General features: G+C 42.7%; 1 long non-coding RNA gene across 1 annotated transcript in view; it reads left to right on the top strand.

The window, feature by feature from the left end:
• Positions 1–22,084, top strand: part of LOC144826335 (uncharacterized) — a 139,562-nt gene that overhangs the window by 81,845 nt on the left and 35,633 nt on the right. The window contains exon 2 of the long non-coding RNA XR_013609791.1: positions 8,296–8,560. This is a non-coding gene — a long non-coding RNA (uncharacterized LOC144826335). The remainder of the gene's footprint in view (positions 1–8,295; positions 8,561–22,084) is intronic.

Genomic DNA, 22,084 nt, shown 5'->3' on the forward strand with positions numbered 1-22,084 from the left:
AAAGTCCATATGTTAAGGCCACTTATGTAGAAAGGGATCACAATTGAATGTACGGATGAGAGTCAAAGTGCTTTAAAAGAGATTGAAAATCAAAAAGTCGAAGCTTGAAGGGAGCGGAAGCCACATAGTCAGTCATAGAGAGGGAAGCACTAGCATGTTGGTGCGGAGTCAATTATTTTATAACTCATGTATTGGTCACAATGTTTGAGATAAGAACTCATCACAGGCCACTAATAGTTACATTCACAACTAAAAGAGTAGGCAAATCAACACCTAGAATTGCCAAGTCGTTGTACAGATTGCGAGGGTATGAATTTGTCCTACATGATGTGCCCGGAACTCGCAACATCAATGCAGACTGCTTATCTCACTTACCATTACAGTGCAAGCTGAACTGCTAAATCTCCTGAGGCGGAAGCCGGGAGACGACCGATTTTAAAAATTGTTATTTCTGTGTCACTTTAAAAATTACTTGTATTTTTAACTGCGCACTCACCTGGCTGGCACCTGTGCAGCGAGCTTGAGACACGCCAAACAGCGACCCCTTCGCTGCACCGATTTACAAACAAACAAACATTTGGACGCCATTCACGGCGAGGAACTGAGGCCACGCCCACTCTCAGGCCACGCCCACCCGCTACAGCATAAAAGCGCGAATAACAGCGCTAAGTAATTAGAACTGCTAAATCTCCTGAGGCGGAAGCCGGGAGACGACCGATTTTAAAAATTGTTATTTCTGTGTCACTTTAAAATTTACTTGTATTTTTAACTGCGCACTCACCTGGCTGGCACCTGTGCAGCGGGCTTGAGACACGCCAAACAGCGACCCCTTCGCTGCACCGATTTACAAACAAACAAACATTTGGACGCCATTCACGGCGAGGAACTGAGGCCACGCCCACTCTCAGGCCACGCCCACCCGCCACAGCATAAAAGCGCGAATAACAGCGCTAAGTAATTAGAACTGCTAAATCTCCTGAGGCGGAAGCCGGGAGACGACCGATTTTAAAAATTGTTATTTCTGTGTCACTTTAAAAATTACTTGTATTTTTAACTGCGCACTCACCTGGCTGCCACCTGTGCAGCGGGCTTGAGACACGCCAAACAGCGACCCCTTCGCTGCACCGATTTACAAACAAACAAACATTTGGACGCCATTCACGGCGAGGAACTGAGGCCACGCCCACTCTCAGGCCACGCCCACCCGCCACAGCATAAAAGCGCGAATAACAGCGCTAAGTAATTAGAACTGCTAAATCTCCTGAGGCGGAAGCCGGGAGACGACCGATTTTAAAAATTGTTATTTCTGTGTCACTTTAAAAATTACTTGTATTTTTAACTGCGCACTCACCTGGCTGGCACCTGTGCAGCGGGCTTGAGACACGCCAAACAGCGACCCCTTCGCTGCACCGATTTACAAACAAACAAACATTTGGACGCCATTCACGGCGAGGAACTGAGGCCACGCCCACTCTCAGGCCACGCCCATCCGCCCCCTTTCCACCCATAAAAATGTGCAACCACCGGACGCGCAGCGGACGGGCGCAGCGGGCGCGCCGTCAGCGCGCCGAAGGCGCGCCAAAGGCAAGGCCCTGTCACTCTGGCCGTGGCAGCTCCTAACAACTTGACCTACACCCGGGCTGACCTGCTAGCCTTGAACACCAACAAACATCCCTCCTGCTCGCGCATCCTAACCGGAGACACGCAATTCTCCTCCTGTGACCGCTGTAACCCGGGCAGTCAGACCGTGGCATCAAAGGGTTTGTACCTAGGCCTACTTAACTGCAGGTCTCTTGTGAAACATGCACAAGAAGTGAACCTCCTTATTATCAACAATGCCATAGATATTCTGTTTTTAACAGAAACCTGGCTTACCTCCAGTAGTGGCCCAGACATCGTTTCAGCACTCCCCCCCGGGTACGTTATGTGCTCACAGAACAGACCAGAAGGTAGGGGAGGTGGACTTGCAATAATCTTCAAAGACACCTTCACCTGCAGAACGTCTGATGGCAACATCAAGGGTTATGAAAGCTGCCACTATACCATTACAATCTCCCCTGTCACCTCGATATCAGGAACGTTGATATACCGCCCACCAGGCAACTTAGGGGATTTTTCGACCAAAATTGCTGACCAGACCTCCGTTAAATGTACGTCTACCACTAACTACCTATTATTAGGAGACTTGAATGTACATTTTCTGGATCCAGACGACAAACTGGCCAATGAACTACTCCAGGATCTCACCTCAATGGGCCTAGACCTTAAAAACCCACAGGCTACCCACGAAAAAGGGCAACTGCTTGATCCTATTCTTTCCAATATCCCCAACCTCAGATCCCTTGACCATATCCCCCTTCCCTGGACGGACCACTTTTTGGTTCCCTTAGTATGGGACATTATTACTGTACCCCCGCCACCCCCAAAAATCAGAATGTATTCCAGACAATGGCAGAAATTGGAACCAGACGTCTGGGCAGCCAAACTCAGAGAAAATGTTCCTCATCCCCCCAATAACACCATAGTAGGGGAAAAAAAATTCAGTACCTGGATTACCCAATCGCTCGACGCCATCCTGCCCAAAACCCACTCTCTTAGACATATCAAGAGAGTTAATCCCTCACCCTGGTACACCCCGGAACTCAATCTGCTGCGTAAGGCTTGCAAAAGAAACGAACGAATCTGGAGGAAGGAAAAAACCGACGAACGGAAAGAAGCATTCCGCGCCGCGGTAAAATCCTACAAAAAAGAGCTCCGTAGCATTAAAACTAGTTTCTACGAGGACAGAATTAAAAACGCGGCCTGTTCAGCTCATGAAACCTATATAGTTCTAAAAGAACTACTCCACGCCCCCGACCCCCCACTCAAACCCCTCGATCCCAAAGCAGCTGAAACCAAATGTCAAAAATTAGCCATTTATTTCGACGAGAAGATTAAAAATATTCTTCTAACCATACCCCCCCCCCGAACAGGACCCCACACAGCCGGATCCTATCATCACTATCGCCAATCCTCAACTGCCGCCAGCCCTCCAACCCTCCCTGGACATTTTCGGTCCCGTAACAACGGAAGAAGTAGGAACCACGATGGCCGCAATTAAAAGTGGTTCTCCCCTTGATCCTTCCCCCCTCCGTTTTCTAAAAAAAGTGTCAAGTACCATCATCCCCCCCCTCACGGCCCTGATCAATTCCTCTTTCTCGGAGGGCATCGTCCCCCCCAGCTGGAAAGCGGCAGCAGTCAAAGGTCTGCTGAAAAAACCCTCTTTAGACCCGGAGGACTTCGCCAACTACAGGCCCATATCCCTTCTCCCTGGAAACAGCAAGATCGCAGAGAAGCTGGTAAATAAACAACTATCACTTTACCTAGAAAGTAACAACCTCTTAGCGGCCTCCCAGACAGGATTTCGTCCAGGGCAGGGCACTGACATCGCCCTCCTGACAGCAGTGGAGAAGGCCAGAAGCATTCTGGACACAGGAGGATCAGTGGCAGTGATCCTCCTAGACCTCAGTGCGGCCTTCGACACTGTAGACCATCCCACCCTAATCCACCGAGTGGGAGAGATCGGATTAAAGGGTCTGGCCCTGAAATGGCTAGAATCCTTTTTGACTGGACGCTCCTTCCAGGTGCGGGAAAACGACAGCTGCTCATCCATCATCCCCCTCCGGTGTGGAGTGCCACAGGGCTCATCCCTGAGCCCCACACTTTTCAACGTGTACATGGCCCCACTGGAGAAGAGGGTTAGCTCGTTCGGCGTGTCAGTCATCAACTACGCCGACGACACTCAGCTGGTCGTTACCCTTTCCCATCCTCACCACGCCCCTTCCGACCTCCACAGTTGCCTTTCCGAAGTCCACCGATGGATGAATCTCTCCTCCTTAAAATTGAACGGGTCCAAGACCGAGATCCTCCTGATGGGCCACAATGGGCCCTCTTTACCATCTCACCTTTGGCCCAGGTGCCTGGGGGACCCTCCCGCACCCAAGGAAGAGGTCAAGAGCCTTGGTGTGTGGATCGAGAAAGACATGAGTTTCAAAACCCAGGCAAAGAGAACCGCAGGGACATGCTTTGGACTACTCAGAGCCTGCAGGAAGATCTTTCCCCTGCTCCCAGAGACCGCAAGGAGACTCCTCATCCAGGGTCTAATCCTGGCAAGATTAGACTACTGTAACGCTATATACTTGGGGGCCCCTGAAGCCACCTTGAACTCACTGCAGAAAGTCCAAAATGCCGCAGCCCGTCTACTCACGGGCACACCTGGAAGATCCTCCGCCAGGCCGGCCCTTAAATCTCTCCACTGGCTCCCAGTCAGAGAAAGGGTCTTGTTCAAAGCCCTCTGTCTGGCCCATAAAACACTCAACAACAACGGTCCCCCTCTCCTGAAAGAACTTTGAATCCCATACAAAGCAGAGAGGGATCTCCGGTCCAATGCAGAAAACCTCATTACAGTCCCTAGAGTGAGAAAAGCCAAGACCGGTGGCCGTCGCTTCTCGGTTCACATGGCGAAACGATGGAACCAGCTACCCCGAAAACTTAGGACAGAACCGAACTATCTTCAGTTCAGAAAGACCTTAAAGACCTTCCTTTTCCCGTAAATATAATCCTACTAGTTGGCCAAATCCCCTGGAGAAGCAGTTTAGCGCTGGGATGCTCTTCGGAGTTACTACGCGCTTTACAAAACCATTAAATAAGGATGATGAAGATGAAATGGTTGATGGATGTGTAGTAGCGAATGTATCTGACTTGTGTGATGGTGCCATAAGTGAGGAAAAGTGGAACCAAGCGGTGGTGGAAGACAGTGCATGAAGTACTGTTGGGTGAGTTATCCCAGTCTATGAAGACTGATCTTAGGAAGGTACTCAATGAGTTCCAAACTGTGTGGTCAGAGCTTTCAGTTGAAGATGGAGTGGTCAGAAAGGATGGTAGATTGGTGGTACCAGGTTTGCGGGCAAGATTACTCAAACTGTTACATGAAGGGCAAAGTGGTATGTCAAGCATGAATAGGAGGGCTAGAGAGAATTTTTGGAGGCCAGGGATACAGAGAGAGGTGGAGAGGTGTAAACGCAACTAGATAGAGTGCATGTGCAACCACAAATCCCACCGTAACAAAAACAAACTGTGACAAAGATTAGCAATTGACATTTGTGGCCCATGCTCATCCAGAGGCATAATGAATAAGTAAGCAATAGTGTTAGTAGATTACTATTCTAAGTAGTCTGAAGTGGCGTCCACTAGAGGAATCAAGACATCCATCATTTTAAAATATTCCGACAAAGTGTTCTGCATAGAACGGTGTACTAAAATGTATATTATGGACATGGTGCTCAAATTACTGTAGACAAATTCAATAAGTATCTGGCAGGGATGGGAGTGTTGCACTACACTACTGCTGTATATCATCCCAGGGAATATGATCTTGTTGAGAGGTTTGTCCGTACATTAAAGGTGTGTATTCAATTATGTGAAGAGAGTAGTAGATGGTGCAGGGAGGTGGTCAAAGCGATGTTATGGTGTTATCGCTGCACACCCCACCCAGTCACTTTGTAAACGCCATTCAAACTTTTGATGGGACTGCAGGTTAACACCAGAGTTTTGCCAGAGTGGATGAACAAATTTGACACTGAGAGTGTGTGCAAAAATTATTTGGAGTGTAGAGTCAAGGAGTACCAAGAGAAATATGTGAAAAGACACAAAAGAAAATTGAGGAGGAAAACTCACAAGTATGTAGTTGGAGTATGGGAGAGGGCAAGTACCCTGGACGCTCACAAAAAGGGATTGTCCAGGGGGACTGAGCCAAAATGTGTCTGAAAGGTTGTAGGAAATTGTGTATGTTTGGATGATGAAAACTTGTGGAACATACGCAGGGTCACATTATGCAATGAGCTGGAATGTGGTTTGTGGTTAGAGAAGCTGAGGGGAGATGACTTTGATGATTAGTATACATTTTTCTGGCATTACCAGTGAAGATAAGCATGTCAAGAAAAAACCTAAGTTACAGGAGGACTAGGCACGCTACTTAGATGCTTTAGTCTTTTGGTGTTGTTAGCATAGGGGTTCACGTTATGCTTGGTGTACAGTTCTTTTACTAAGTTGTTAAAAAGTTCCCTTTACATTATATTTTTAATTGGAATGTTGAGTTATAGTAGTTAGTCTGTTTTCATAAAAATGTATTACTCTGTATTTTTTTCCTTATTCTTTATAAAAAACCTTGTGATATCTTTGTGAAATCAATAGTGTATTTGCTGGAAACGGGGAGATGTGTTATATCTTAGCAACTCAATTACTATCCACACTGTATTCCAGAATGTGGAGTCCAGTGTTGAGAAGAAGCCTATTGCTGAAGAGTAAAGACTTATGTAGGGGTTGTTCCTGCAATCTTAATACATCTCTACACCACATCATCCGTGTCCAATGTCTCAAAACATTATGCTACAAATTAAAAAAATATATCTGTCATTGCTCAACAAGCAGTGATTCTGTGCTCACTATAAAACCAATGTGCGTAATGATCATGCATGGTGTGATCATTGCAACAGGGTAAGTGACTGTGATTGTTATATCAGTGATATAATAATGCGACTATGATCAACTTCAAAAGTTGAGGTTTTGTAGGTTTCGCTGGGTAGTGTCTGAGTCCAGGCATACATTTCGCAGCTACACCCATCGCTCAAGTGGGCAATTTTTCATGTGAAAAGTTGATGTCGCCATATTGTCTGTTGGGGGCTTTCCTGTTGTGGGTTATATGCACACCCACACAAATGGGATACTATTTTTATTGAGAGAAGTACGAAAACACAGAATGGTAGAACATTAACTGGAACCATTATTATTATAAAATTAATTTCTCCCCGTGTTTGCTTTCAAATTTAACCCAGCATGCAAGGAAGAATACATTTCCCAAAATGCCCTCAGAATCACAAGCTAGTTGTACACATAACCACTATTCCTAACATTGGTCATATTTGAAAAAAAAACATTGGTTACTTTTATACCAATTTATTTATTCATTGGAGTTTTACCATATGAATTGCTATATACAATGAAAATTCATTATCAGCTGCAGCTTAGTTGGCGTCTCTGGTTATTGCATATTTTTAGACAAGTAACAATCACTATGACTTTGATTTACTAAGACACTATTGCAACTCAGCACAGCAACAAGAGTAGCAGTAGAGAGAGAGAGCAGTGTAACACCATATCTACTAACATATGTAATTGTCCTGCTCTCTCCCAAGTATTGACACACAATCACACTGCCTAGGCCTGTACACACACCTTTGTACTAGAGTGCAAATCTATCTGTGTCACGTGTAGCATATGTTTTGTACTACAAGGATATGCTGCAAGTACATAAAACTAAGCCTTGACAACTGTAAAACGTTTTCCACTGTTTTGATGTGTGCTGTACAGTTCAGTATGCATGGAAAGTTAGAAAAGTTTGGAGAAGTGAAATCATTTCTCCTTTTTGAAGCATGCTATAAAGTGGCATTATTTTTTGGTGCAGAACCCTGTCTACTATTATTAGTAGATAGGGCTCGGCATCAAACTCCATGGGTGACTACCTTGGAACGTCTATACACAACCCATGCAACCATTAATGCAAAGTAATGAAAACAAGCTCTGCATGACTTTCTGGGTACTTTTAAGTGCAAAGTGAGTTATGCGCTGGAAAGTAAATTCCAAATAGACATTTTACACTGATTTGCATCACTTTTGTGATGCAAACCCGATGCAAAGTTTTGGCAAGTCTACCACTGTATATCTCTGTGACCACTAGTGCCTAATAGACAAATATTATATTACTTTAGTAAATCAGCCGTTGGGCAAAAATAAAATCAAGATGGAAATGTTACTTATTTAATTTTTTTGGACTTATTTTCGTGTTTATTTTATTTCAATGATCTGGGTCAAGAGTTGAGAGCGCTGAAATCTCATAAAAAATGTTTAAGTAGTTTCACTTTAAACTCACTGAGCAAACCTCCAATTTCCACCCCTCTTTTGGTTGAGTAATCTTTGCTGCTGTATTAGAATGGAGCACAACCCAAACGCATCTTTAAAATAAACATTATCCTCATCATTTGATGTTTAGTCAACAATGAGAGGTTTGATGACGTTTTAAAGTTTATTTTACTCTTGGAGAGATTAGTCTGATGTGAAATGGCCCCTCGGGAAACGACCCCCGGGGCCCTGTCCCATACACCATCGGGGCTGCCCCCGTTAACACTCTCACCTTTCACAGCGGATCCGGCAGCAACGGCGTCCCTGACACCCAGAACCCCTCCCCTCTCTGTTTTGCAGGAACCAATCCGGAACGTTCAGGAACCGGAAGTACAACCATCTGACCCCGGAAGTCCAGCCTCCCCGACGCCGGCCGGAGACAGAAAAGGCGGAAGCAGAGGACCAGAAGGCACCGGAAGATCGTGGCAGGAGATTGCGACCGGAGAGGAAGAAGTGAGCGGAGAATACGGCGGAGAAGAAGACGAGTGGTGCGAGGACTGGTGGAGTCCCCCAGGAGGAAGCTGAAGAGCGGCCGCAACTCACCTGGAGAGTTGCGGCGGAGCCCGTGAGTAACCCCTCGCCTCTCTGTTGCACATTAGGTGCCTGTATATAGTATTGAGTAGTGTTTCTTTTGGCTTAGCACGACTTAGGCACGCTAACCATGTCAGGTCACTGTATATACATGTAAAGCACTTTTGATGTAGATAGCCCTCGATTACTAATCAACCCCCATTCCAACACGTCTCACACTCAGTCCCTAGCCTCTGTATCTGTCTCTTGAAGCCCCATACCCTTTTTCCCTCACGATACTATTTCCACTCCTCACGACCCGGTGTTGGTGGAGGTGCTTATAGTCCAATACAGTGAGACTAACGGCTCCTTTTCCTGTTTTCTCTCATTGCCCTCCGGTGTACTCCCCGAGGAAGATCCGGATCTACACCCAAGACCCGGCACTACACCCAAGACCCGGCACTACACCCAAGACCCGGCACTACTCCCGAGACCCGGCACTTTATCTGAAGACCCGGACTTACATCCCAAGATCCATCCCTTCTTCTCAAAACTCGAATCCCACTTCTGACCTCCCTCACACCCCTTGGACTCTGTTGCACGGACTCTCAGTGTATCAATAAACCACACAATTGCACGCTATATCCGGCCTCCTTGCCTGCTTTTCCAGCCAGCCGACCGCCCACCATCACATTTGTATTTTAGTCTTTTTATTCAGTTTGGTCAAATAAATCCATTTCCAGAAATATGGAGAAAATTTTGTTAGAACAAATATACAAAATCACAGTGTGTTCCATAAAGAAATTAGTCCATATCCGAGTCCAAAGGACCTAACCTATCCTAGCAAGAACCCATAAAGAGTTCTTTTTGGAAAAGAGATACTAAAAGTGGAGCAAAAGTATAATAACAATGGAAAAGTTGAATGCCCCATAAAGAGTAGCTCTGGTACTCTGCCGAGTTCCCTATCAGCTGCCATAGTAACTGTTAAACAGCTAAAATAGAATAATCATAGCCGTAGCTGTGATCGGCATAAAGATAGAAAGTCTCCTCACAAAGCGTAAGGAAAGCAAACTAAATACTGTTAGTAAAAGCTTATGGCACTGTGGATTAGCACTGCAAAGTGCTAAGGAACAGGACAGGATAGGGGTGCATAGAATGCCTTATCGCTCTAGCTAGTAAAATGCACTATATAGGAAGAACAAAAAATGTTGCAAACTATGAATGTTGAATCATTTTTAACGAATAGGAGAGGATCTTCCGATGGTCTGTTTTCTTATTCCTCGATTCCCAAGGTTAATGTCCCTACCAACATGTAGCTATTTGAATGTGGACACAGCCTATTACAAAAAGATACATTTACGAATGTTCTCATGAGAGCCTTTACAAGCCTACTCTGTTAGCGATTAAGTGTGGACGCACTGGGTGCAGCGGGGCTACACGGAGGGCAACGGAGTTGATAACAAACTCTGTGGTGCTCCGCGCAGCTCTGCCACGCCACCTGCCTCCCACCCGCCCTATAATTAGAAATTGCGAAAGCTAAAAAAATAACTTTAAAGCACCTTACCTTATCTGCGGCATCTGTAGCGTACCCAGCTGGCCTCCTCCTCTCTACATCACATTCGCGGTAAACACTGCGCATACTCGGGCACCCCCATATGTGCATTTACTTGCAAGAAACTTTAGCAATTGTTAATAATAGGGCGGGTGGGAGGCGGGGGCATCCCAACTCTGCTCCGCCTCGGAGTATGCAGGGTTTTGGCAAAACTCCACACACTCCGTGGGCAGAGCGGAGTTCTCCGCCCATGGTTATTAGATATACAGTGTCCCACTGAGTAACAAAGAGCTGCTCTATGAAATGAAACATTAATATCTGGAATGTCCTGGTTAGATTATGGATTTTAAACCTACTGAGAGTATTTCTTTCATTAAAATACTTGCTCATTATAAACATGTGGAAACTATCTAAAATATAATGAAATCATATGGTGTGATGAAGGAAAGAAATACATTTTGCAGCATACAGCACATTTCACAAAGATGTCAAATATTGCTGTTCAGTTATAACGTTAAATCATCAGTTACAAAAAGGCATTTATTTTCTTAAAGGCATAGGAAAGAATCAAGAAAATATTGTGGCCTAGCAGTTAACGAAAGATGGAAAAGGGAGCTATCTGCAGAAATAAGCATCATTTTCACGTTTTGTACGTTTAATAAAAGTACATTTTCTAACCACTATTTTGATATGGATTTTCTATGATAAAGTTTAAGCATTTCTATATTATTACGAGGTAAAATTTATGTAAAAATGTTCAACTTACACAAGCCTCATCACATATCTACGTTTCTCGTATGTGGCATTTTCAAACATACAATTTAAAAAACATCTTTACTAAAAGATGTTTTATTAAAGTCTGCGTTCAGAAAGCCTAAACTTCATTCCTCTATCTTGTTCCAATGGGAAGTTATACTTGTAAAATGTTACATAGTATCTCCCGTGCTATCCTATGGGACATAGCCTTTCAATAGTGAAAAACTAAAGTGGCAGTACTTCATTATCATGTCACACACACCAGTAAATGTCCTACCTTTCACATAAACTGTACCCTGCCCATGGAAGTACCTTGAGCCTACCTGAGGGGTTTCTTATGCGTAAGAAAAGGAAAAGTTAGGACCTGGCACGTGGGTGCACTTGGCAGTCGACATGGCAGCTTAAAACCATGCAGACACTGCAGTGACAGGTCTGAGATACCTTTTGGGGCTACTCATGTGGGTGGCAAAATCAGCACTGCCGGCCCACTAGTATCATTTGATTTACAAGCCCTGGCACACTCAGTGCTCTTTACTAGGGACTTAACAGTAACTCAAAAATGTCAATCATGGATAACCAATCATAATTACAATTTACACAGAGAGTATATGCACTTTAGTACTGATAGCCAGTGGTGAAGTGACCAGAGTCCTACAGCCAACAAAAAAACAGGACAGGAAAAATAGGAGGAAGAAGAAAAAAGGTTGGGGATAACCCTGCAAAAAGGGCTATTTCCAACAGCAACAATTCCCAAAAACATTCTGATCTCCATCTGAGTTCACAGTGGATTCAACTGCAAGATCGCTTCCACTCTCTCTGGTGACATTTTCCTAGCTCCTTTCTCAATAATGTGTTACAGATATTGAACCTCTTTTTGACAAGACAGCAGTTTTCATGGAGATACTCTGTGTCCATTCTCAGCCAGGTGATTCGAGAGTGCAATAGTGTTATGTTTACATACATCTTACACTTTGGATCCCCCAAGCAGATAATCTAGGTATTTCACAGGGGGTTGGCCTACGGGCATCTGCAGGGTATCTAGATTTCTTTTCAGGTTTTGTTTGAAAATGGAAGGACTATCTGTATACCCGTGTGAGCCATGACACCATGCTAATATCTTCTTCTGGAATTTAAAGGTTAAGAGAAATTGTCTTTCTTCGAGCAATGGCACTGAGAAGAAAGCCTGGAACAAGTCAATGACAGTAAACCACTCTGCGGTATAGGGGATTCTAAACAATTGGGTAGCTGGATATGTAACCACAGGACAACAGGGCACAACTACTTCATTTACTTTTTGCAAATCCTGTACTCTCCTGAATTTAATGTTGGGTTTCTTCAAACCCATAACTAGAGAGTTATATGAACTTCCAATTAGTTCTATCAGGATTCCATCTACACTGGTTGCATTGCTGCAATCGCCTCTGGCGTCAAATGATTCGGTGGTGTTCTGAGATATGTAGCATTTGGTTTCACCTTAATTCGGGCTGGTTCTGCACCTTTAATTAGTTTGTTGTATTTTCCTTTAAAATCCCAAACTCCTGCATTCACCATTCTTTCAAATCTTCAGGTATGTTATCAATAGTTAGCAAGGGAATATTTCTGTCTCAACTTGTTTAATTATTTTAAAATCAACATTCTCATCATGTGTTTGGAACACCACACCATCCAGCGTACAATAGCTAGTGCAATTTAACTTGCATAACAAATCCCTTCCCATCAGGTTCACAGGACTTGAATCACAAACAACAAATTTGCCCTTTTCTATAAATTAGCCTATTGCTACTGGAACCTTTTCAGAAACTGTATTTTCAATGTATTAATTTGTTACTCTACAACTTGGATAGTTTTCCCCGAGAGAGGTAGGTCTGGAACTTCCACTGTTCTAACTGTGAGTCTGGTAGCACCAGTAGCAGTAAGAATTTATACAGGGTAGCCATGTAGTTCTACATCTACATATGGGAAACTCTTGTCTACCTCTAAGACTGCACCAAATACGCAATCTTCTTCCCCTCTTAGGCACCGTCATTGAGAATTCTCTGAAGAACTATCAGTTGCAGATTGCAGGAATTGTTGCAATGCAGTCTGAAAATGATTAGTATATATTTTTGGCATTTGATTGGGATTAAACCTAGGATTCCCCATTTGTCACAATAGGCATCATTGGAGCATGTCCCTGCACTGGCATTTGCATTTTCTCCATGGGCACATTTTGAGTTTGCATACTTTGTGGATTTTGTACTTTTCCTCCAAAATTGTCAGAATTATTTCAACATTCCCTCTTCCAATGTCCAACATTTATGACAGATTTGACAAACTGTAATCTTTCTGTTTTCATAGCAGCAATACCTGACCCAGATCCTGTACCCACAGTAGTACCTCTACCTCTTTGCTCTTCGCTGTGACATATTAATTTTTCCTTGATTTCCCTGAAGACCAGACTGTGGCACAGCAACTCCCTGCCTGTTTACTTGATTTTCTACAAAAGAAAAACCTTTTTGGGCCAGCTTCAGTTGTGCTAACTTGAATTTTCCTGGTATCCTTTTCTGCATCATGCCTAAGTCATTGTTACAGTATGTTGTATATCTCAGGATTTCATTGAGCGACTGATTTTGCCAACAGTTCGCGCAATGAGTTATGTGTGAACAGATCTCTGGGTTCAGCCCTAAAACAAACTGGGATACGAAAAACCTCAAACCCTTTCCCTCATTATATTCATGTCCACCCTGCTGCTGAAACACCTGCAATAATCTTTCATAATACTCATGTACAGTCTCCTTTGGCTCCTGTATAATTCTTTTAATTTTGAGCCAATCCATATCTTTCAGAGGTGCCCTGCCTTTCTAAAAGGTAATAACTGCCTCTGACTTCTCCATCACAATAGGAGACTTCACATTTGAACCTGCCACTCTCGCTGGTTCCTCTCTGGGCCACTACACTGCAGTCTCACATTCAGCCCATAAACCAGTAGGCACTAAAATGTCATAAAATCTATTAAAATCAGTCCACAACACTTTTGAAATCTTTATGAATCTTTCCACTTGTGCATACCAGTGCACCGGCTTGTCTCTCAATTTGGAAAATAGTTTGTGAATCCTGCCAAAAGACACATGTACGTACATTCATTCTGCAATTTCTCAAAGTGGGTAAACTGTTACTTCTCCCTCACTTCCATCATCTGGCTTCCCTGTATTAGCTAATTACCTCTTTTTTGTCTCATGGTACTCAGCCCATTTGGTTTCAAACTTTTCTCACTCTACATGTGAATGTACTTTACCAATTCTATAATATGCAAACACAGGCCTGTAATCCTCATATTCTCAATTGCTGGTACATCCAATGGTACCCTCTGTGTAGATACACATTTTTTGTAATAACTTTTTCATAAAGCTGCTTTTCTCATTACCTCTTTGCACAAGTACATTAATTCCTTCCTTTGGTATTGCCTATGTTCTCAAATTCAAAACGTCCCCTTATTATTTCTTCCAGTTCAACCTTCAATTGAGAGACGTTTAAGGGTTTCTCTTTCTCTACCTCTAATTTCTCAGGTGTTCCTGCACACTCTGTCTAACTAGATCCTGCTGTTTTATCAAACCAGTCTGGTATATAGCCTTCCTGAGTCGTAACTATTTCTTCTGGTGATACTGGAGTTGTGAGTACGTACATTCCTCCATCTATTAGTGCTTTCACCGTTAGTAGTGCTTTCAAGCAACTATCTCTGAATTCTGGACAAATCCCGAAGTGAGTAAACCACCAGCAAGTAGTTGAATCTCCGGTCTTGTCTTCACATTTAGAGGAGTACCATGGTTATAGATTAAGCATTAACAACAGGTGCTGGTGTTATACTAGTCACTGCAGCTGTAGCAGTCACCTTTGGAATGGTAACTCACGGTCAAACTATCACTGGTGAGGCAATCTGCAATATTTGTTAGGGTAGTGCAATTAGGGTTGCACCTTGGTGTGAAGGAGGAGTTGGCATTATTGAACTAGTAATAGCGCATGATTCACTCTGCTCTGCACTGGTCACATGGTCAATTTGAAGCAACACGATTAAATTGAATGTTATGATTTTGTTCCGTATACGTCAATTGTCTGCTAAACCAATTACATTCCAGTTATTTTCTTCATAGTTCTTAACTACAAATACAGTATTCACTTTTAGGGAATACAATCCCAGCACGGCACTGCAACTTCACCAACCTATCAAAGAGCAAAACACACCAATGACCAATCCCAGCGCAAGACGCTATGACGTACAAACTCACTCCTCGCAGCGGATCACCCTCCTCTACAATTTTTTACGTACTTACACACCAATAATTATCAACTTTTAAAACACCTTCTTGTTTGATACACTAAGAGAAATAAAGTTTCTCACACATTCAAGAATATCTTCGAAATTCACCAGTGAAATCTTGACCAGTGTGAAATCACACAGATTAATGCAGTTTCCCACCATTTGCATAATTAGGGTCAACTAACACTGATTAATATTAATCAATCAGAACACCATAAGAATCATATATCACTGGTGTAGGTGATGGTACATCACACACCTTAAAAATTCTGCAAACAATTTTTCAGTTATTATGTTATTCCGGGATCTTTCGACTACAACGAGTTTGAAACACCTTTTCAACCACTTATCAACTATTTTCTCCTCACCCACTCATTCTAATCAAACATTCAAACCAGAAGCAAAGGCACAATCACAACCACAATGCATATGCCCTATTACTACTCACACCTTCAAAACTGCAGCCGCCTTTGAATACTGCTTTGTAGGATCTTCAAGTTCTGGACATTGGATTCAGGAATCAGCAATTTTAAATTATATTTCTGAGTAACATTTTATAGCTCCATTCAGTGTGTTAAACCTATCCACTACTACCAGAATGGGGAGCGTGGAAGTCTCAGAAATAGTTTATAAGTAGCTCCACTTTAAACGTACTACTCGAACCTTCAATTTCCACGTCTCTTGGGGGTCGATGAATCTTTGTCACCACATTAGAATGGAGCACAACCCAAACACATCTCTTAAACAAACATCATCTACAACATTTGAGGTTTATACAATAATGAGAGAATGTTGTAGTTTTAAACGTTTATTTTTCTCTTTGAGAGATTAGTCTATATTTTTGTCTTTTTATTCAGATTAATCAAATGAATCCATATACAGAAATAGTGAGAACATTTGGAACAAGTAGACCAAATGATGGCGTGTACCATAAATAAATTAGTCCCAATCCTAGCAAGAACCGTTAAGAGTTCGTTTTGGAAAAGAGCAAGTGTATTCGGAGCAAAAGACTAATAACTATGGACAGGTCGTACTCTCCAATAAAGAGAAGTTCTGGAAATTCAGCGAGTTCCCTAACAGGTACACTAAAAACCATTAAAACATATTCTAACCGCTATTTTGATATGCATTTTCCATGTTAATGTTAAAGCACGTTTCTATATCAATATGCGGTAAAATTTACGTTCAACTTCCACAGTGTTAATAGGAAAACTGCGAACGACCTACATAATTCACCTCTTGCTGAATTCATAATTTTGACTAGCTTTTAAAAATGTATAGCTTTCTGAGTTCATCCATGGGTTTTACACCTGTATCCACCACAAATTTCAAGTAGGTAGGTATTAACAGAGTAACCCTTTTGTTAATGCTGTTTTTAGAAAAATGAGCATATGTGCTTTCTTTCACAGCACTCTTATCCTTTGACCCCCCCCAGATGCATTTTTGCTACACATTTAAACTTTTTCTTTGGTTCCTGCCAGAGGAATCCACAAACCCTGAGTAAAATTAGAATCTTCAATATGTGGGAGAAAACAAAGGTTGCAAATGTAGCCAGGACTGTGTAAACACAGTAATGAAGGCTTATGCGCAAAGTGCCTGTAACTAAAAAAAAGCAATTGAAATGCAATTGTTCTCGCCGTTGGGACCTTATGTGTATTTAGCTATGCAGCACATTAGCCTGAGTGCTGAAACTGTTCTTTAACATGGAGGGAAAGTAAGCACATGGAGAGAAATATTGCCTTTCAGCAGGAAATGGTACAGTCCAAAGCGCTGTTTTTAATATAAAAGCAGGGGCTTCGGTGGTCATATATCTGAAAATACAGGGTTTGAAAAACATATTATTGTCGATGGGTTCTCGTGGAAGAAAATTTCTAAGGACTGGAATCTAGAGAATGCTACGGTGATTCTGGTATTTTACTGGCCTCTGCTGGTTGTTTTCTATCAAGAAGGTAAAATAGAGGCATTTACTAGAAAAATAAAAAATAAAGTCCCTCAGCAGAGAGCAATTCTGGTATTTTACTGACCTCTGCTGGTCGTTTTCTATCAAGACAGTTAAATAGATGCCGTTGAACTGAAAAAGAAAGTCCCTATGCAGAAAAAGACACGTCCTAGGGCTGATCTCCAGAGCTCACAAAGTACATACACATTTAAGTATATACTAAAATATATACTAAAGTATATATACTAAAGTATATACTAAAGTATATACAAGAGGTTTCGAATGCTCGACCTAAAAAGGCTCATCCTCTACAGCGGAACACAGCAGCTATGGTGTTAAATATCCAAGGTTTACAATGTGAATTGCCCTATGAGCATTATTCTGAATCTGAAATTTAACTCTGATCACCATATGGAACCACAAGATCTGTTCCATGTGAAAGTTGAAGTGATCACATGCTTTCAAATCATCCTTCTATTTCGGTTCTGCACTGGATGTAAACGTACATAGGCGGGATTAACCCGGATACTGGGAGTTGCAATAGTCAACAAGGTTAAGCTTCATTGCTCCAGGCAGCACTGTCCTCAGAGGTAGGCTTACTCTGATATGAATTTCAGATGTTAGCAATTATCTGTCATAATATATAAAATTACCAAATATATGTCATGCAAGAGTAGTGATTATGGCAAATGGTTTAATGGGTGGTTACCAGCGCTTTCCAAAGGGTCTCTTGGTGTGGACAGAGTAAGCTATGCAAATATGGTGTCAACAAAACAGGAAATTTCGATACATAATTTATAGTATAAGCAGCTCACTTTCACGTCCGAGGAATATATGGTGAATGCACTGTTCAACATATATCAGCATATAGCGGGTGACTATATGTTCGGAGTACCATATTTCAATTTAAAGAGTGAATTTCAGAACATTTGAGAATAAATAAGCCTGTATACACTAAAGAGTTCATTTAAAGACGAATGGTCCACCCTCGAGGCTTCCAATGCTGCAGAGGCAATAGCCACCACCTGCCTGGTGGAGGGCTGCCTACTCAGCTTTGAGATCCCTGCCATGCCAGCGGTGAGCATTTTGCAGAGAGTGTTTCTGCAGCTGCTGTGTACACAGTTTTTGCAAAACTAAATTGCTTCCAAGAAGCACAAAAACAATGGACCCAATGCACCTGGGGTGTCATTGTTTATTTTCATTGACCAGATGCACCATGCAGCAATGAAGACTTGGGCAGCAGAATTCTGCACCATGAGGACAACCCTATAAAGGGATGTGCTCTTTTTTCAATAAAGGCGCAGACCCTCTGATGAATGATCTACTTTCAAATATTGTGTCCCGCACAGCTGGGTGAGTGTCCACCAGAGCAGCCAGCAAAGTCTCCACTGATGTATATTCAGCGGTTCCTGCACCTTGCTTATTAATGAGGTTTGGGAACCACATGCTTGGTGGAACAAGAGATTCTCTAATTAATGGTTATGCACTAGCCGCACCAAACATTAAATGACCCCATAATATTCTAAAGAATGGTAGATGTTATTTCTCAATTGTACAACAATGGATTTTGTTTATTTCCTATTGTTGTGGTTCAGCTGTATTCTTGGAGGAAAATACAAATTATTCTTGTGCCAGACCCAGTTTGGCAGGGCTATATTGTATAGGGTTTTGTACGCCATAAGTTGGCAGGGTATGCTCAGACGTGAGTCCCTTGCTCACTTTGCCACTGGATTCAAGCAAGCATGGCTGAAGTCGGCTGAAATGCCAGAAACCGGTCCTAGGAAGCTTGTTTCCGGTCCAGGGAAGGCATGGCTTTGTCTGAACTGGGGTGGCAGAGTGGGCTAAAGAATGGTGATGGATTAAACCCAGATCCTTTGACTGGGTGTGAGTGTTTGATTGGTTCAGATGCTCTGTCCATCACCACCCCCTTTTGTACCGCTTTAGGGGGCTAATGGGTCACAATCGTGGTGGTTGAGGATGTTTGCCACTGGTATCAGGGCTGCATTGGCCATTGCAGCCACCGGGCATTTCCCTGGTAGGCTGCTAGGGTGGCGGACAGTTTTGGGCCCCTGGGGAGTCGTTTTTGTTACCAGGGGTCTGCAGTATCGGCCCCCTGTTACAAAATCGGCCGACACCGGCTCTCGCAAACTGCTTGGCTGAACTCCCCCTCACCCAAGGGGGCCCGGCTGAGCAGTTTTCCAGGGTGGGTTTATGTTCCCAGTCTGGCCCTGACTGGAATCTTGGGGTTCGTCCTAGTATGGCTTTTCTAATTAGGGCAGGTACAATCCTTTCTGCACTTGACTCTCAGTGGAAGTGAAGGCAAGCATTGACAGGTTTCTTAGAGAGTTAGGATAGGGGGCATAGCTCAAGACTCAACAGTTAAACAACAGAAAACAAAATACAATACCTGCCCAGTGCTTATCTGTTATGGAAAAAGAAAACACTTTAATCACACAGCAAAACTAAATACTACCCAACACAATGAGAATATAATGTAGGGTTTTAGTGCCACTATGGTCTAGTTTCTGTCTCTGCAGTGCCCAGTGCTATACTGAGCAGGCAATGTCGATCCTGATATCCAACTATGGCAGTGACTCGTTTTCATACCCTCTGCCGGCAGTAACAGTACCAGCACCGTTATCACAAGCCCATGACGGACTGCTGAACGAGACAGGAATCTTTGCTATGGTGCAGGCATGGTACAGTTCACTTGGGTACTGAGCGGGGAAATGATGGGGAACCATATGTAGCACAATTCACTCCTGGCTCGCACTCTATTGTTTGTCTGCATCCTCTGGGTGCTACACTCGCCCAGAAATGCTGGACCACTCTTGGCAGCCTCTCCTCCTGCAGGGCCAAGCACACTCCTTTCCTCTCTTAGAGGCAGACAGACTACTAGGCTTTTTAGGATTCTCAGCTCCTCCAGGAGTAAGTGCATACTTCAGGGCATGTCCCCTTACTACTTAGAAGCTGGTTATCAATCAGGCACCTGACCTGGTTACACAGCAGACCTACTTTAAAAAGGTGCACACCTTGGTGAAGGAGAACGTGTTAATGCAACAATGTATGGTGGTTGGGACTCCACATTTTTCCGACGAGTAATGTAGATCCACTGTCTAAGGTTTCAGAATTAGTTTTGGTTTGTTCTTTCAAATGGCACGTCTAGGCTGCTTTCAAGACACAAGATTAAAAAAAAATATTCCACATGATTTTCAACCTTAAATAGGAGATACCTTGTACTGTAAGTACAAATGTTCAATGTCTGGCAAAACCCCCCGAAGCGCATAGCTTACACATGTCTGAGTAAGTTATGCATATCTAAACTTTCTCGAGTGAGCATTCCCAGTGGTTAGATTGAGGAGTAATAAGGGAAATCTCATGAAAATTTGTTGCACACCCACTCAGCTGTAACTTTTTGTGTATTTGTTAGAACTGGCTCTTTTTTCGGGGTTATCCCCCAAATTGTTACCTTTTTGTTGGCTATGGGGTTTTAGGTACTTTAGCACTGCTGGTCAGTGCTAAAGTACACATGCTCTCTGGGTAAATTATGATTATGATTGGTTATCAATGATTGGCATATTTTATTTACTGGTAAGTCCGTAGTAAAGTGCACAGAGTGTGCCACGGCCTGCAAATCAAATGATACTAGTGAACTTGTAGCACTGATTTTGCCACCCACATGAGTAGCCATGTAAATGTGTCTCAGACTTGCCACTGCAGTGTCTGCACACACAGTTGTAAACTGCCATGTTGACCTGGCAAGGACACCTACTGTGCAGGCCCAAACCTCCACTTTTCTTACATGTAAGTCACCCCCTAGGTAGGCCCAAGGTACCCCCATAGGAAGGGTGCAGTGTATGTGAAAACTAAGACATGTGTTGCTGGTGTGTTTTACATATCCTGAAAGTGAATTACTGTGTATTTCATTTGTAGTTTAGGCTCTCTAAACTCAGAATTTGATAAAACGCCTTCTACTAAAGGTGGTTTTTAAATTACGTATTTGAAAAATGCCACATTTAGAAAGTATTTGTGAAGGTAAGGGGTTTGGCCCGAAGAAGAGAGGCTAGGTAGGGCCTATAAACAAAACAATTAGATATATACCAAAACCTCCAGTTATTTAAATATGTAACTAATACAAAGAATAAACAAAAATTAATACGTTTATCTTGGCCATCAATGTTGCCAAATTCAGTTTTAATTACTCTTTATGGTTCAACAGAAAAAACACATAATCTACTTGACAGACAGCATCATTATAAACAATCTGATTATAGCTATATCCACTAATGCATAATACACAAATGAAATAATTTATAAATGTAATCACAATGAATCAGTGCAATAAAAAAAACAGTCAATGAAACAAACAACAATATATACATGAATAAATGACAAAACAGTTGTGCAACAATATATACATGAATAAATGACAAAACAGTTGTGATCAGTTATTTTTAAATTGTAATTTTCACATTTAAACGACACATAACGATCCCCACATTTAAGGAGATAAATATTTACAAAATTCTGATTGTCCAAAGGATCAAACAACGCTCTGAGGATGGATATATATTTGTGTGGCGGCCCCTGGCAGGGATTTGGCAGCCTCCGGCTCTGTTCCACTTCTAGACACCCTGAGCCCCCCTCTTCTGGGCCCCGCCCGGACCCCTCTTCTGGGGCACCCTACCTATGCTCCCTTCCCAGGGCCACCCTTCCTGGTTGTTGGGAGCTGAATTCATAGATGCATTGATGCATTGTTCACAGGTATCTGCCTACATAAGTTACTACTAGAAGGTCATCATGTAACTGCTGCAGAAAGTGTGGGAAGGAGTACCAATCACCCTGGTTTTTACAGAGTGGAGGAAGAAAAAACATGTACGTGGAAATAGTTTTAAATGAGTAAAGAAGCTTTTTCTTAAGTTAATGGCTAATTAACATTAGCCACATTTCATGCAATGCAATGGTCTCACCTTTGCAAAAATTATAGCTATTGGCATTGTAAATGACAACATTTTTATTTATGTGTTGGTTTTGAAAA

The sequence above is a fragment of the Lissotriton helveticus genome, chromosome 3_2, assembly GCF_964261635.1.
Source record: "Lissotriton helveticus chromosome 3_2, aLisHel1.1, whole genome shotgun sequence".
Classification (NCBI taxonomy): Eukaryota; Metazoa; Chordata; class Amphibia; order Caudata; family Salamandridae; genus Lissotriton; species Lissotriton helveticus.